A 17231-nucleotide genomic window follows, 5' to 3' on the forward strand; every position below is an offset into this window, starting at 1 on the left:
GGGCCTGTCTATTCCTCTATGGGCTTTATGTATCTGTTCTAATTTTCTCCAGTTTTCATTTTTCTCCAGTATCATTTATCAGAAAGAACAAATCAATTTCTTGTTGTATTTTTTCAGCTATTTTATCATCCCTGATTAGATTTTCATTAAGACGCCATGTATACGGGGGCCTTTGTAATTCTTTTACTCTCACTTTCATCGAGACCGGGCGTGGTCTGACAGTGTCCTGATCTCTATTTTCGTTTCCTCCACCGAATCCAATAGGCTATGATCCACCATCAGATAGTCCAATCTTGAATAGGTCCCGTGCACAGGGAAAAAGAAAGTGTAATCCCTGACCTTAGCATGTTAAACCCTCCATACATCTATCAACTGACAATCATGTAATTTGCGCCCTAAGCTCATCAAGAGATTTTTACTCATCCCCTGTGCACTTGATGAACTATCCAAGGCTGGATCAAGGCAGAAGTTAAAATCTCCCGCTAATATCACCTCTCCCTCTTTAAATTCCATCAAACTATTTAAGATCTTAGAGAGATATTTGGTCGGATTTCTATTTGGACAATAAACATTGGCGAGGGTAAAAATCCTTTCCCCAAGTTTAATCTTTAGGAAAAGAAAACGGCCTTCCGGATCAGATTTCCTTTCTATCAGTACATAATTTATCCTTTTAGAGAAACCGATTGCCACCCCCTTCGCCTGTTTTATGGGGGAATCGCTGTATATCCAGTTTGGGAAATTTCTTGAATACAACTTAGTACCTGCCTCCCATACCAGGTGGGTCTCCTGCATGAAAACCACATCTGCTCCATAATGCTGCAACTCTCTAAGCACTTTGTGCCTCTTGGTAGGAGAGTTCAGCCCTTTAACATTATATGTCAAGCAATTAATATCCATTCGATCCCGTCTTTAAAGCACCCTTTATTCCCAGCTTATGCGCAATCCATATACGCTCCTCTTGAAAAGAATCTGCAGAGGCAGTCCACCTCCCACCCCTCTCCCATCTCTCCCCTTCTCCCCCTCCCCTCTCACCCCCCCACTCCCACCCCCCCTCCTCCCTCCTCCCACCCCTTAGCCACTACCTGGCCACTAGGTTGCAGTATCGAGATTGCCACTGTCTCGTCCTGCGTCCCCTCATGCATTGGAGTGTGGCTCTCACTGTGGACATTTAAAGAGCAATTCGTGACAAACACAAAGCAACTCTTCAATGAGAACAGATCGGTGTTGAAGGTATTATTCTTTATTTGAGACTATCCAAAAATAGAAAATACTAAATGTAAATAATAAACACAATACAACCCTATTCCCAGTACACATTAAAAAGACCTAAAGTCTAGAGAAGGCATAGGTGGCCACCATATTATAGATATACCTCATACAGCTCTCATTCTCACATACACATACACCAGTAGATTTCAATCGATCATAAGATCGATTAAACTGTGGGTATAAACATCAGGTGATCGGGGGAGATTCATCAATAGCGATGACTAGCATAGTCTTGTAATAATAGATGCACTCGATCACAAGTATTTTAGCCACAGATGTAACAATTTTGTAGATAATTTAAAGTGCAGGAGTGGTGAGGCAGTTCCATATAGTTTCCGTAAAACTAGCTTGTGACAAATGCAGCTTCAGTTTAACGATGTGAGCATAGTCTATTCAGAAAGAGCCAGTAATGAAATACCACAGCGGGTAGAGCGTAACCTCTAAGCGATGTATGAAAAGTAAATCTGACTTTACCATAAACTGGAACGGTGCAGAGAAGGGCACATCATGTCAGGTGGCAAAGGGAACACAGTACAGAGGCCGGCATCCAGGAGAGATCTTCACGATCTGTTGGTTGCTGTCACTGATACTGCAGGATGGGATCCCGCTTTCTGAGCGGGATCCCATCCTGCGATGTATGAAAAGTAAATCTGACTTTACCATAAACTGGAACGGTGCAGAGAAGGGCACAAAATGTCAGGTGGCAAAGGGAACATAGTACAGAGGCCGGCATCCAGGAGAGATCTTCACGATCTGTTGGTTGCTGTCACTGATACTGCAAGATGGGATCCCGCTTTCTGAACACAGAGCGGTTTCCTGCGTTCACGATGCTTGCCTTTGTCAGCTGTTTAGGTAAATTTAAGTCCTCGCTGATGTTACATAAGAAATACCCGCTGCTTAAGCTGCAGTCGTCAGGCTCTGATGCTAGTTCTCGGTCAGTGAAGTGCAGAGAGGTTTAGGGGCGATTCAGTAAGTGGATATGTGGCCATCCATAGGTCCTCCTCATGGATACCAACTTCTGATGCTTACATGTTTCGCTAATTTGTTAGCTTCCTCAGAGCATGCGCATTGGTGTGTTGGTCAGGTTTAAATCATCATTTCAATCAGGTATCAATTAATTACAACAGATCAACAAAGCACAGCGCTTGAATCATTCATAGTATCATTCACCCGTGCACAGACACACATAGTGCAGAGGAGCACACAGAGTTAACCCTATAAAACCTGAGATTATCTCAGGTCTTCAGCATAGAGGAGATTGCTGTTTCAATTAGAGTAGCAAAAACCTAGGTAAAATAAAACCACTGATCATAGAGAAGTTTAGAAACAAAATTATCTGGATTCAAATATAGCTACATCCCTATTATCTACCTAGGATAGAAGTTAGAGTAGCGATTCTATAGGTACGTAGAACCCATGTCCACATATAGTGCTCATTTATATATGTGGAAAATCATTGCTGGTTTAATTAGAAAACACTATAGGTATTGTGAACAGCGCAGGCAACTCATATAGATGAATTGGGAAACTTCATATACAAGGTTAAGAAGGATATCAGCGTTCATTAAATATTTTGGCAGCAGGTCCCTGGTAATAATTATTAGCCATAGATAGTCCATCAATAGATAGTAGTCAGAAGGACCACTGCCAATGTCCCAGTATATGAGGAGTCCCCATTCGTGTCCCCAGGATACTTCATGAAGGGGCATTTACTCAATAGGGGGTATCACTTATTGTTCCAAAAGGACTGATAAGTTACATTCGTTGTTCAGGCCTCGTGGCTGCATACTTTTTAACATGAATATCCACATCTTTTCCTTTTGATATAGAACTTTGTCAAAATCACCTCTCCGTGGGGGTAGGTTTAATTTGTAAATGCCTTTACATTGTAGGCCATTGGGGTCACCATCATGTTTCTCCAAAAAGTGTAATGATAGAGGTCTATCATCATCCTTGTTTAGTATACTTTGGACATGTTCGCCAACCCTGACCTTGAGCTGTCTTTTGGTCTTGCCCACGTAAATAAGGCCACACGGGCACCTTAGCATATATATGACCCTCGTTGACCGGCAGTTAATAAAATTATGGATTTTAAATTGTTTTGTGCCGTCAGAGTTGGCGAACATGTCCGTCTTGTCAACAAATTTGCAGATATGACATCTGCCACACTGAAACATACCCCTCGGGGGGGAAGGCTGGTAAGCCAATTTTGACTAGTTTGTCTCGTGTATTCCGAATGGACCAGGTTGTCCCTCAGATTTGTGGCCCTTCTGGCCGTGAGCAGAGGTCTTCTCCCAACTATCCTCCCAAGTATAGGGGATTCGGCTAAGATGTGCCAGTGGCGGTTCAGTATTTTTCGGACTTGCCCCCATTGTGCCCCAAATTTTGTGATGATCCTTATTGGGGAAGGAGTGATTCTGTCTGGTTGTTGGGCTATTTTGCTTTTAGAGAATAGAGACGATCGTTCAGTAAGGCATGCTCGTTTTTTGGCTTTTCTGATACAGCCATGCGAGTACCCTCGCTCACGGAATCGCCCGTATAGTTCACGGGATTCCAGGAGGAATTCATTATCCTCTGAGCAGTTTCGTCTGGTGTGTAGGAATTGTCCCATCAGGATTCTGTGAATGAGGGACTTCAGATGGTGGCTGGTGGCCAAAAGCAGAGTATTGGCTGCTGTGTCTTTTCTGAACGTTTTCGTAGATATTTGGCCATTCTTGATCTGAATAGTAAGGTCAAGAAATGGCAAGGAAAAGGAGTCAAAAGAGAAAGTAAGTTTTATATTCTTATTGTTCAGATTCAGTTCATCAATAAAGGACTGTAGTTCCAAGGGTGTACCCCCCCATAGCATAATCACGTCATCAATGTACCTCAGCCACAGGTAACAGTGGCTGAGGTACATAGATGAGGGATAAACACATTCCAATTCCCACAAACCAAGATGCAGACATGCATATGCTGGGGCCCACGGGGCCCCCATGGAGGTGCCTCTTATCTGTCTATAATATTGGTTGAGGAACTGGAAGCAATTGTTATCCAACATAAATTGCAATAGATCTACGATGAACTCATTCTGTGCAACTAATTGTGGAAATTTGGAATCGAGGAAATACTGTACTGCTTTTAGACCACATTCATGTGGATTGACTTGTACAGTGATTCTACGTCAATCCCCACCAATAGGGTGTCTGTTGGTACCTTAATTCCATCTATTTTCCTAGGAATGTCACGTGTGTCCTGCACATAGGAGGGGAGTTCGCCTACTAGTTCCTTTTTCATTGCGTCAACGAATTTACCCACTCTCTCCAGTGGTCCTTTGATAGCGGACACTATGGGTCTTCCTGGGGGGTTAGTGATATATTTATGGAGTTTGGGTATAATGTAAAAGGTTGGCGTATTAAATTCATTGACGCAAAGATACTTAGTCTCTTTATTGGAGAGGAGGTTGCTATCACATGCCATCCTGAGTTTAAAGTTTAAGGCATCTATGATTTTGGGAAAAGGATTGTATGGTAATCTTTTGTACGTGGTTTCATCTTTTAAAAGGTGCATGGTTTCCTTCTCATACATATCCTGCGATAGCAATACTGTATTTCCGCCTTTGTCACTGCTTTTTATAATGACCTCCTTGGCCTCCTTAAGATCTCTAAGGGCCTTTCTCTCCTTTGGGCGCAGGTTGTCTATTTCACAGTAGTTCCAGTCAAGCATAGACAGATCCCTTTGGACTTGCTCCAGAAATGACTAAATCTGTTTATGTTTCGAGAGAGGGGGCATTTTGAGTGACCTGATAGTTAAATTTGAAGGGCGCAGTGATTCAGAAGTGGGACTACTGGTTTCATCATCGAGATTTGAGTTATCATTTTCTTCCAGCAGTGACACTAGTATCTCTAGGGCCTCCCTCTCTTCCCTAGTTTTTTCATCACTGGGATTCGCATCCCCATGATCAGTGTGCCAGTACCTAAAGATGACCTTGCGTAGGAATAGGTTTATATCTTTAAACACCTCAAACTCACTCATTGAGCTTGTAGGTGAAAAAGACAATCCTTTTTGTAGAAGCGATATATGGTGTTGATTTAGGGGAAAATCAGATAAATTAACTACTTTTATGTTCTGCATTGTCTCACTGTGGACAGCAGTGGTCTCCCCCCCTCCAAAGTGGGAGGGGGGGAAAGGACACAGAGGTCCCCATACTTCTCTCTCACTTTACCCCCTCCCCCAACCCCCTCCCCAACCCACCTCCCAACCTCATCCCTTCGCCCCCACCCCCCAGCCTTTAAACCCCAACGGGTTATTCCAATACTCCAAAATCCCTCTTTCTACCCCTCCCCTTCAGTTATAGTAATACCCCTTCAGGGATATTTGGTGCTGGGATATCTAAGTTCCTACAAAAGTCCTGTAAGTCTTCTAGGTGTTTCATTCTATGATTCCTGCCCTCTTTCATCACATTCAAAGACAATGGAAAGCCCCAACTATACTTTAAATTTGCCCCCTCATTGAGTCCAGTAAGGGTCTCAATTGGCGTCTCCTAGCCAGAGTCCCGGCAGAAAGATCAGAGAATATTTGAATTTCCTGGTTGTTGTATGTCACCGGTTGGGCCCCTCTTAATTTGCTCCAGATCTTTGCCTTATCCTCATATTGATGGACCTTAACAATGATATCCCTGGGCACGTCCTCTCTCATACTTGGGGGTTTTCTTATCCTGTGGACTCGATCTATTTTTAATTCACTATCTGGGTTTCTACCCAGGATTGGGTTAAAGACTTCCTTCATCACTATGGTCAGATCTTCTCCTCTCTGTTCTGGTATGGATCTAATCCTTAGGTTTTTCAGTCTGTTTTGATTTTCTTGTTCTTCCAACTTGTACAGCATCTCCAGTAGATCCAACTGTAATATTTTTAATTGCTTTTTAAGAGCAGGAATTTCCTGCGCCTGTTGTTCCGACACCTCCTCAACTACTTCTACTCGCTTCAGAAGATGGCCCATGTCTGTCCTTACATTAAGGATCTCTGCTTTAATTGAGTATTCTAGTTTGATAAACATGTCCTGTATCTCCATTTTAGTTGGGAGTGCATCCGAAACAGAGTCCGCCTCCATGCTTAGGTCTGGATCCACTTCGGAGGGAATCTCCCCTCTGGGGGTCCCCCCTTGAGCCCCTTTATTTTTACTTGAGTCCTTCTTTTTGTCTTTTACTCCCTGTTGTCTGTTATCCATGCTTGGGCTTTTTAGGTATTTTTGAATCGAACTTGAATTTAAGCTGTCTATGGGCTTATTAGGGTCCGCTGTTTTTTGGGAGCGACCTCTCATGATCTTCTCCACCCTGCTCTTTACTATTTTCCTTTCAACTGGTTTGCCCTTTCTTGCGTCTGTGCCTCCTTCACCTACTTTACTTCCTCTCTCAACCCCCTTTTTTTCTTCCTTTCTTTTTTCTTTTCTCTTTCCTTCTTTTGCGGGTTTTTTTGCAGGTTTAAATTTACAAACTTTCCTTCATTCAGCCTCAAGCGGCATATAGTGAGCCTTTCAAAGACCTCTTCACCGTGGCTGGGAGCTAACCAATCAGGGCCCTGTTCAATAAGCAGCCTTTAAATGTCTGCACAGAGTTGACCAAAGACCAGTTTAAAGTGCCCATAAGAATTGCAAAATTCACTCCGTGTACTGTCCCGTTTGGATACACAGAAACCACATCAGATCTTCCACATTTCAGAAAAAAAAAAAGTTCACCACTCTCACTCCAGCTAAGTTTCTCAGCCCATACTTAACTTGTTGAAGGGGCAGCTATGGTTCCTTAGGACCTCTGTACTTTACTTTACTTTCTACTTTAAAAGGTACTTTCATAAACCGAGAGATACAGTGCAGAGTGATGTATTTAAACTCAGCATCGCTGATCCTACCTGGATCCTGCAGTTTTCAGAGGGAAGACCAGGACTTCCAATGAGGACATCTCTCACCCTCTCCAGGGAGATCCACAGCCTTTTATATGGGTATCCCAGTGCTTCGAGATCCTCCCAGGTCCTCGGGGTCTCTGTCTTTTATTGGGAGCTGTGCAAACGTGATCTTAGGATTCTTGCGTTGTCCGGCTGTAGGGCTATAGGGGAAGGGATGGAGCAAAGCCAGGGAGCCAGGGTGTAGGAAAGCCAAGGGAAGCCGAGGCAGCGTGCTGTTCACTCTGCCGGGTGATCCAGGTGCTGTTTGCTGTGCACCGATCCGCTGGTAAAGTGCAGCCGATTCTCATGGTCTCCGGCTGCCTCCTGCTGAGCGATACCCCCCGTTGCTCCGAAGGGGAAACTAACTGGCCGTCCACGGGCTTACACCCCGTGCCGTCACAGCTACTATCGCCATTCGGACCTCAGTCCTCCACTGCACCACTGTCAGGCCCCTCCCCCAATCCAAGCACGTCACATCCCAATGTACATGGACAAAGGGCAAAAATTTATAAACCTATTACAGGATAATTTTATGGTCCAGTTTTGTTGAGGCCCAAACTAGGAATGAAGCTCTGTTGAAGGTGGATGAGAAAATCCGGACAGCCGCACTCCAGGAAGATATAGTTCAAAAATTATTTATTATAATTTCATGAGCATATAGCTTACAAAACACTGTGGTAGAAAGTACAGACAATCAGCTAATGAATAGGAATGAATAGGAATGAAGCTCTGTTGGACCTGGTAATCTCAAACCATGCAGAGCTTATTACTAATGTCCAGATAAAGGAACACCTGGGTAGCAGTGATCATAACATGATTTCATTTGATGTTAGCTGTAAACAAGAAATACATACGAGAAAGATAAAAATACTTAACTTCAAGAGAGCAAATTTTCCAAGGATGAGAGCTGCTCTCCAGGATTTAGACTGGGAGGGAATATTTACATTGATAAACACAGAACAGAAATGGGAATTCTTCAAAAAGACTGTTTGAGACCTCACTGCAAAGTATATTCCCATGGGCAATACGTTTAAAAGGCTAAAAACAAAACCTATGTGACTCGCGGCCAAAGTTAAAGAAACTATAAACAATAAGAAAAGAGCTTTTAAAAAATATAAAAATGAAGGAACACTAGTGTCATTTAAATGTTACAAAGAATTTAACAGAACATGTAAAAAGGAAATCAAGGATGCAAAAATTCAAAACGAACGGCAGATTGCAAAAGATAGTAGGACAAACCCTCAAAAATTCTTCAAAAGGCCAGGTCTGAGCATGTAGGCCCTTTACAAAATAATCTAGAGTGGGTGACTGGGGACAAAGAGAAGGCAAATTTATTAAATACTTTCTTCAGCTCTGTGGATACAAAGGAGCATGGGGGAGCTCATGTCCATAATGGGGGTGGTAGTGACACAGCCCCTAATGATCCACAATGGCTCAAAAGTGATATGGTCCAGAATTATTAAGATAGAATAAAGGTGGATAAAGCACCTGGACCTGATGGCATCCACCCACGGATCCTAAAATAATTGAGCTTTGTAGTTTCAAAGCCATTGTATCTAATTTTTAGGGACTCATTAATGACGGGAATAGTACCACTGGATTGGCGCAGGGCAAACATGGTGCACTATATTTAAAAAGGGATCAAAGTCTTTACCAAGTAACTATAGACCTGTTAGTTTAACTTCTATAGTCGGGAAGATACTGAAGCATTTAATAAAATACCACATAGACGAGTTCTTGCTGGAAAAAAAACATTTTAAGCAACAGACAGCATGGATTCATGAAAGACAGAAGTTGTCAGACAATCCTAATTTCTTTTTATGATGAGATAAGTAAAACCTTGGACAGAGGAGTGGCTGTGGACGTGGTATACTTGGATTTTGCAAAAGCGTTCGACACAGTTCCCAACACGTGGCTCATGTGTAAGGTAAAGTCTACAGGCTTGGAAATATCAGTTTGTAAATGGATAGAAAATTGGCTAAAAGACAGGATTCAGAGAGTAGTGGTTAATTATTCTTACTCTGAATGGTCTAAGGTTATCAGTGGTTTACCCCAAGGTTCAGTGCTGGGACCCTTACTTTTTTAATATCTTTATAAAGGATATTGGGTCTGGGATCGAAAGTAACATTTCTGTCTTTGCAGATGACACCAAGCTATGCAGTGGAATAACGTCCTTACAGGATGTCTCCAATTTACAAGCCGACCTCAATGCACTGTCTAATTGGGCGACTATGTGGCAGATGAGGTTTAATGTTGAGAAATGTAAAGTTATGCACTTGGGCGCTAAGAATATGCACGCATCATACATGCTAGGGGGAGTACAACTGGGGGAATCCGTGGTGGAGAAGGATCTGGGGGTTTTGGTAGATCATAATCTCAATAATAGCATGCAATGCCAAGCTGCAGTTTCCAAAGCAAGCAAAGTCCTTTTTTGTATTAAGAAAGGTATGGACTCTAGAGAGAGAGATATCATTTTGCCTCTGTTCAAATCATTAGTAAGACCTCATCTGGAATATGCAGTTCAGTTTTGGGCACCAGTTCTCAAAAAGGATATTGGGGAACTGGAGAAAGTGCAGAGAAGGGCAACCAAACTGATAAGAGGCATGGAGGAGCTCAGCTATGAGGAAAGATTAGAGGAACTGAATTTATTCACTCTTGAGAAGAGGAGAATAAGGGGGGATAGGATCAACATGTTCAAATATATAAGGGGTCCATATAGTGGATTTGGTGTTGAGTTATTCTCTTTACGGTCATCCCTGAGGACACAGGGGCACTCTTTATGTCTAGAGGAAAAGAGATTTAATCTCCAAATACGCAAACATTTCTTCACAGTAATGCCCCGTACACATGGTCGGATTTTCCGATGGACAATGTCCGATCGGAGCGTGTTGTCGGAAATTCCGACCGTGTGTGGGCGCCATCGGACATTTTCCATCGGATTTTCCGAAACACAAAGTTGGAGAGCAGGAGATAAAATTTTCCGACAACAAAATCCGATTGCGTCAATTCCGACCGTGTGTGGCCTGTTCCGACGCACAAAGTGCCACGCATGCTCAGAAGATATTCCGACACGGGACAGCTCGTTCTGGTAAACTTAGCGTTCGCAATGGATACAGCACTTTCATCACGCTGCAATGTTAAAAATGGTTTAATACAGCGCACTCTCTTCTTCTTTATAATGTGACAAGAATTAAGTCGTTTTGCTGCTCATATTCACACACACTTCTCACAAACTTTTATTTGTGTTTTTTTAGTGGGATTCCCTGAATATATTGTTATTAGTTGTCACATCTGACAGTTTTATATTTTTTAATTTTTTTTTATTTTGGATTTTAAGCCTTTTTTTTTCTTTAATGTTTGGATTTTTTCCAAGGCTGATCTTTGTTCAATGTTATTTTTATTTTTACTCCAGAATATTTTTGGGTGTGTTTTGTGTGTCAAGTTACCCCAACACCATTGATATCTTTTATTATTTAATCTCAAGGAGATTGTTTGTTGTTGGTGTCCCTTGTTCATTTCACATTGTATATTTGAATTGTACCTGAATCCTCACAAACAAACGGTCCTTTTTGAAGTAAAACACATAGGAGAGTATAATTCAAAACAAAAATCCTTTATTAAGGGATCAGAACCAAACAAAGAGGGAGGCAACACTGGATCAACATGAGAAATTAGCGAAGCCTGGGACCCCCACGGCAGACATCAATTCTTCAACATCAAAATTGGTGGCCTGAGGAGTCCATATGTAAGGGAGGGCAGTCTGGTCCAGAATTCGCAGAGATCCGGATAGCAGCAGATGACATCAGTGTCCCCAGGCTGTGGTACCACAAGAGGCTGCATCTTTTGGCCGACCAGACTGAACCCAGGGCATTCACTGTCTGGTCTTCCTTCCATGCTTCCTTCACGGCTGTGGCTGTGCAGTTGGAGATGTGGCAGGAGGAGGAGTAGGACCTGGAGGAGGAGGAGGACTGGGGGGACCTGGAGGAGGACTGGGAGGACCTGGAGGAGAGGGAGGAGGAGGAGGAGGACCTGCAGGAGGAGGAGGAGGACCATCCCAAAGATGTGTGTGAGGTGTAATTTGGCCCCTCATACCTTTCTCCAGAGCCTCCGATATGAGGGCCTCACACATGGCTTTTTGGCCCTCCTCCATCCTCTGCATTTTATAGGCTATGAAGGCAGCAATGTTCTCCTGCATGGTGTGGGGTGCTCCCAGGACCTCTGTAGCCCTCCAAAAGAATTCTATAGCAGCCTCCTCTAGGGTACTCCTCCTACTACCACTTTCTCTTTTCAGGGGGGGTGGAGGGACCTTGATATCAGCCAGCCGGCTCGGCCCGGCCACCTCCTGGCTGAGACTTCCCTGTGTATGAAAAAGGGACATAGTTTTAATTTTTGCATCATCAATCACAATCCTAAATTAGTACTCCCAACTAACATCTAGTTAACATCATTGATTGTACAAGCAGAAATATTTAGAGGAATGCTATACCTGGCTCAATCTGGGCTCCTCTACATGTGGCCTGGAAGGCCCAGGTTGGGCGTCAGAAGCCTCAGCCGGGGGGGAAGGAAGCGTGGAAGGAAGACTGGAAAGGGATGGCCTGGGTTCAGTCTGGCCTGCCAGAAAGTGCAGCCTGTCATAGTACAACATCCTGGGGACATAGATGTCATCTGCTGCTCCGGATCTCTGTGAATCCAGGACTTTCTTGCGCTCCCTCAGATATGTGCTTCTCAGGCCACCAATGAAAATCTTTAAATAAGTGATGTCTGCCGTGGGGATCACCTGCTTCACAATTTCACACAATTGCTCCAGTGCTGCCTTCCTCTTTGCTTGGTTCTTGAAATGGGGGTGGGTAATCTCCCACAGACAGGGCAGCTCACTTAGCATCTCTATGAATACTGACATGAAGTCATTTTCTTTCATTAAGATATCCATGTTCACTGCAAGACACAACACAAGACAAAGCCTAATGTCAGACAAAACTCTCCTAATCTTGTTACAATATAGGCCTCAATCTAGAAGCAGTATAGGCACAAGTTTGTCTCTTACCTTCGTTCTTACGATCGGCACGTCCAATGCTCCTTCCTCCGCTCACAGATCGTACGTAATACGCACGCGTGTTACGCTTTATACACACTGCGCATGCGTGTAATTCCGCCCGCCCCTGACGTTCTTTCTATTGTATTCCCCGCCCCTTTTTGTTCGGCGCAGTGGGGGAAGAGCATGATGGTGGAGTTACAACAGGTATGTGCTAATTCTAGCAACGAGGAGGAGGAAAGCCCGGATCCAGGCACGTCCTGATCTAGAAGGAGACGTTTTAAGGCCACAAATATGTCGTTTGGGGAGATGTTGGAGATGGTCGACATCATGAGGAAGTCCGACTATGACGGAAAATATGGGCCTTACCCCAACCCCAACATCCGAAAGGCCAAAATCATGGCGAAAGTGGTCAGGAGTCTTGAGCGGAATTTCGGGGTACGAAGGTCTAAAGATCAGCTCAGGAAGCGGTGGTCGGACCTGAAGTTGAGAGAGCCAGAGCAGTACCGAAAGATCCGGAGAGTGCTGCAAAAAAGTAAGTAGTTGTGCTGTGTTCCTATTCTTTCTGTCTTTATTACGTTCGTTCTGCTCCATATGCTTTTATTAATTGTAACGTTTAAAAAGGTCAACTTTAATGTTCATGGGCCCATTATTCGTTCGTATCAAACATTTTTCTTTCGGCCTCTAGAACACCATTGTTTAGGCCATATGCATTTTCACACATTTGTGGGGGCCTACTTGGATGCCAAATATTTGTTTGTGTGGATGGGTTTGTTACTAGAATGAAATGCAAACTAGATTGTGTGTAAGGAGAGGACACTGAGCAGCTGTTTTCACATCTGGACACTGGAGCACTAGTGTGGGACACAAGAACACCATTTTTATTAGGGGGGGCACACTGATGCTCCAGTGTATACTATAGGGGGGGCTACATCTGTGAAGCTTGTACTAAACAGGTAGAGTATTGCAGCTTGACAAAGGGCAATAAAAAATATACATCTTGGAACTCGGCTAAAATAGACAATTGTACCCCACTTCCAAGCAATGTTTCCTATTTCTAGTTCTGCCATCAAATATCTGTGTGCTAATTATACCATTTTTGTTATACATAGGGGAGAAAAGACTCGGACACCCCTCATCCCAGGAGACCAGAAACCCCCCCCCCTCTGGAAGAAGGGGAAATACCAACCCAAGAAGCTGAGCAGGAGGAAGAAGAAGATGTGGTGGAGATTGGCACCACAACAGGTGAGTGTCTGCGACCACAGGCTCAGGTAAAAGAGATGGATGGTGGCAGATTTTTGAGACCTTTTTTTTTGTTCTTTATCTCTTTTTAGGTGATCGTGATCCAGAACGCTTTACATCTGAAAGTGCCCAGATACTGATCGGGGAGATCATGGGGTGTAATCTCCAATTGCAAAACATCCAGCAACAAATCAGTGATGTTATTAAAAAAAATAATAACATCATTGATGTTTTGGGGCGAATTTAAACCCCACAAAATCACCTGTTTTATCGTGGTCCAATCTTACCAAAATTTTTTCAATGTTTAGAAAAGCCAAATTTGGAGGATGCACACAGTGTGCCAACATGTGCTATCTGCCATCACGGGAGATCAATGGACGCGTTTTGGGGGTGCAACCCCTTCCTCAATTATAAAGTAGCGTTGAGGAAGGGCTTGCTCCCCCAAAACACGTCCCTTGACCCCCCCTGATGGCAGATAGCACATGTTGACATTCGTAAATTGGTGTGCATCTTCCAAATTTGGCTTTTCCAGGGGTGATTTCCCCCCATCTGAATGCTATATCAAACCCAGTTCCTAAATACTGATGTCTGATATAGCCTTCAGGTTTTACCATATGTGAACTTTGTAAGTTCAAGTTTTTTGGCTTTCCTGTTGGTTTTACACAGGCCTGTTTTATCTGAAATGGATATTTAGATTTTTGATAATGCTACTGCAAACATTGTTATACAACAAACATGTTGGTTTGTTTTAAAAACCTTTGGTAAATGCACATGTGATTGTGCAGGTATAAAAAAGTGCCTTACTCAAGAATGTGTGGATTATTGTCTCAACACTACAACACTTTTGGGGTGATGTAATTGCTGTTTTATGCAAAAATGGGGGTTATTTCCTAAGGGCAAATACACTTTGCACTACAAGTGCAGGTTCAGTGCAGTTGCAAGTGCTTGTAGTGAAATGTGTTTTTGCATTTAGGAAGTACCAGCCAACAGTGTTTTTTATAAGGTTACCCAATCACGACATTTTCTGCACTCAACACATTTCTGTCAGGGTCAGCTAAAACAAACACAAGCAGTAAATGTCCACAAAGAATTTCTTTTGGTTGTTTTTTATTTGAAAAAGGTGTCACAGATTGTCTGGCATATTGATAGCCCCCAACCCGCAAAGAACTCCAGGTAGCGTAACCGGACATCACGGGCATTCAGGGAGGGCAAGCCAGGACGGCCACTTTCAAGCGCCGTCAGTGTTGATGGATTTGGGATTCCGGCCTCAGGCCCAACTGAGCCAGCATAGTTGGCTGAATGTTTTCTTAAAAAATTATGGAGAACACAGCAGGCAAGTATTATATGGTTCAGTTTATACTCCGCCATATGGATGGGTGTCAGAAATAATCGGAACCGCCTGGCCAGGATTCCAAATGTGTTCTCCACCACTCTTTGGGCTCTGGCCAGCCGGTAATTAAAAACCCTCTGTTCTGGGGTGAGGGTCCTCATCGGGACTGGCCGCATCAGGTGGTCCCCCAGCGCAAATGCTTCATCAGCAACGGACACAAATGGGAGACCTTCAACATTGTCCTCTGGAGGTGGCAAGTCCAAGCTGCCATTCTGGAGACGCCTGTAGAACTCCGTCTGGGCGATCACTCCACCATCGGCCATTCTTCCCCACGTCCACATACAAGAACTCGTAATTAGCCAACACCACCGCCAACATCACTATACTATTAAACCCCTTGTAATTATAATAGTACAACCCCGAGTTGGGTGGTGGGACGATGTGGACGCGTTTCCCATCAATTGCCCCTCCGCAGTTAGGAAAGTCCCACCGCTGGGCAAAGTGGGAGGCCACAGTCTGCCATTCCTGTGGCGTTGAAGGAAACTGTTGAGGAAAAAACAATAAACATTACTATTTTTTCAAAGATACATGGCAAGCAGATTATACACAAACATTATGGGGCAACCTCCAGATAGCATTTACTAAGGGAAATTTAACAACAACAAAGTATAAGGTACACCTATCATATTCCCCCTCCCCCCCTCTCATGGGCCATTTCTAACATTATAGGGGGGGAACTCTTGGACAGGTAACCCTCTTCACTTCATTGAGAGATGAATGCCTAAATACAGGGTATTACTTGGAACAGCCCCTCCTTAGTTACACTATTGGCAGACCACTGGACAGGTAAGAAGTGTCATAATACAAAGATATAAATACACACTGTACACATTTGAGGACATTTGGACATTCTGCTATTACCTATCAATATAATAATAGGATACAAAAACTTTAAACAGTACCATTCTAAAGTATACAGGCAGGCCCTTGCACTACATGCTTTGGGGAATTCATCCATAAATCTGACCAGTAAAGAGGTGGGTATAGTGTGTATGAGTTTGGCAAAGTCAGCAGATAGATGATTGAGGATAGAGAATTGGGATCAGCTGACTTAGCAGTTGGGGGAGGGAGGGTTACAAAAAATTTGGGGACACCACAAAAAAAAGCCTCTGGCACTCTGCCTGAATTTAAATCAAAAATAACATTTCAAAACATTTTAGGGGGTGTTTGGGGTAAAGCACTACTATGGAGCTGATAAAATACATTGTTAAGTGACTACATGAGGTGAATATAGGGCAGGAGACACCATGCTGGGGAGGTTATTGAAGGGCAAATATGTATGAAGGACATAAAATAATAATTATATAAAAATCCAGCATGCATGAGGACAAAGGGGACATTCACAGCATATTACAATCATGGTAATTAGGAAATGAGGGAAGAAATACAATATATTAGCAAACATTCAATACAATAAAATGTGATATAAAAGGATAAAAATCTTACCTTCATATACTCCTTCTGCAGGACCTGGATGATGGCAGAACAGGTCTCTGGGATAATGATCCCCAGAGCCTGGGGGGAGATGCCTGTCGAGAACTTGAGGTCCTGCAGGCTTCTCCCTGTGGCCAAATACCGCAAGGTAGCGACCAACCTCTGCTCCGGAGTGATGGCTTGCCTCATGCAGGTATCCTTCCTGCTAATATAGGGGGTCAGCGAAGCCAACAAACTGTGAAATACGGGGTCCGTCATCCTGAGAAAGTTCCTGAAATCATCAGGATTATTCTCACGGATCTCACGGAGCAAAGGCATATGACAGAACTGGTCACGCTGAAGCAACCAATTCTTGGTCCATGAACTCCTCCTCACCCTGTTCATGGACTGGACTTGTGTCAACGTCAGGACCCCAACACCAAGCCCCCGCACAGCACGAACTCTATGAGGAGTACGCATACGAAACATGGCTAGAAAACAGTCGGCTGCTCAGAACGAAGTAACAGAACGCACTGAAGAACAGCAAGGCCTGTGAAGAGCGACCTGAAAACCAGTAATGAACGAACAAGAATACAATGACTACTTAAAGTCAAGCGGAACTTGCTGCACGCACTGAAGAGCAGATACAAACCCACAAGCACAAACTGAACGGCAGAAAACGATCTGAAAGCCACGAGTCTGAAAAAGCGCGAATCGTCTCTCACCAAACTTTTACTAACACGAGATTAGCAAAAGGAGCCCAAAGGGTGCCGCGCTTGGTTCTGAACCGGCCTTTTCTAGTCTCGTCGTACGTGGTGTACGTGACCGCGTGGTTGTCGATCGGAAATTCCGACAACTTTGTGCGACCGTGTGTAGGCAAAACAAGTTTGAGCCAACATCCGTCGGAAAAAATCCTAGGATTTTGTTGTCGGAATGTCCGAACAAAGTCCGACCGTGTGTACGGGGC

This window comes from Aquarana catesbeiana, linkage group LG05 (genome assembly GCF_042186555.1).
Source record: "Aquarana catesbeiana isolate 2022-GZ linkage group LG05, ASM4218655v1, whole genome shotgun sequence".
Lineage (NCBI taxonomy): Eukaryota > Metazoa > Chordata > Amphibia > Anura > Ranidae > Aquarana > Aquarana catesbeiana.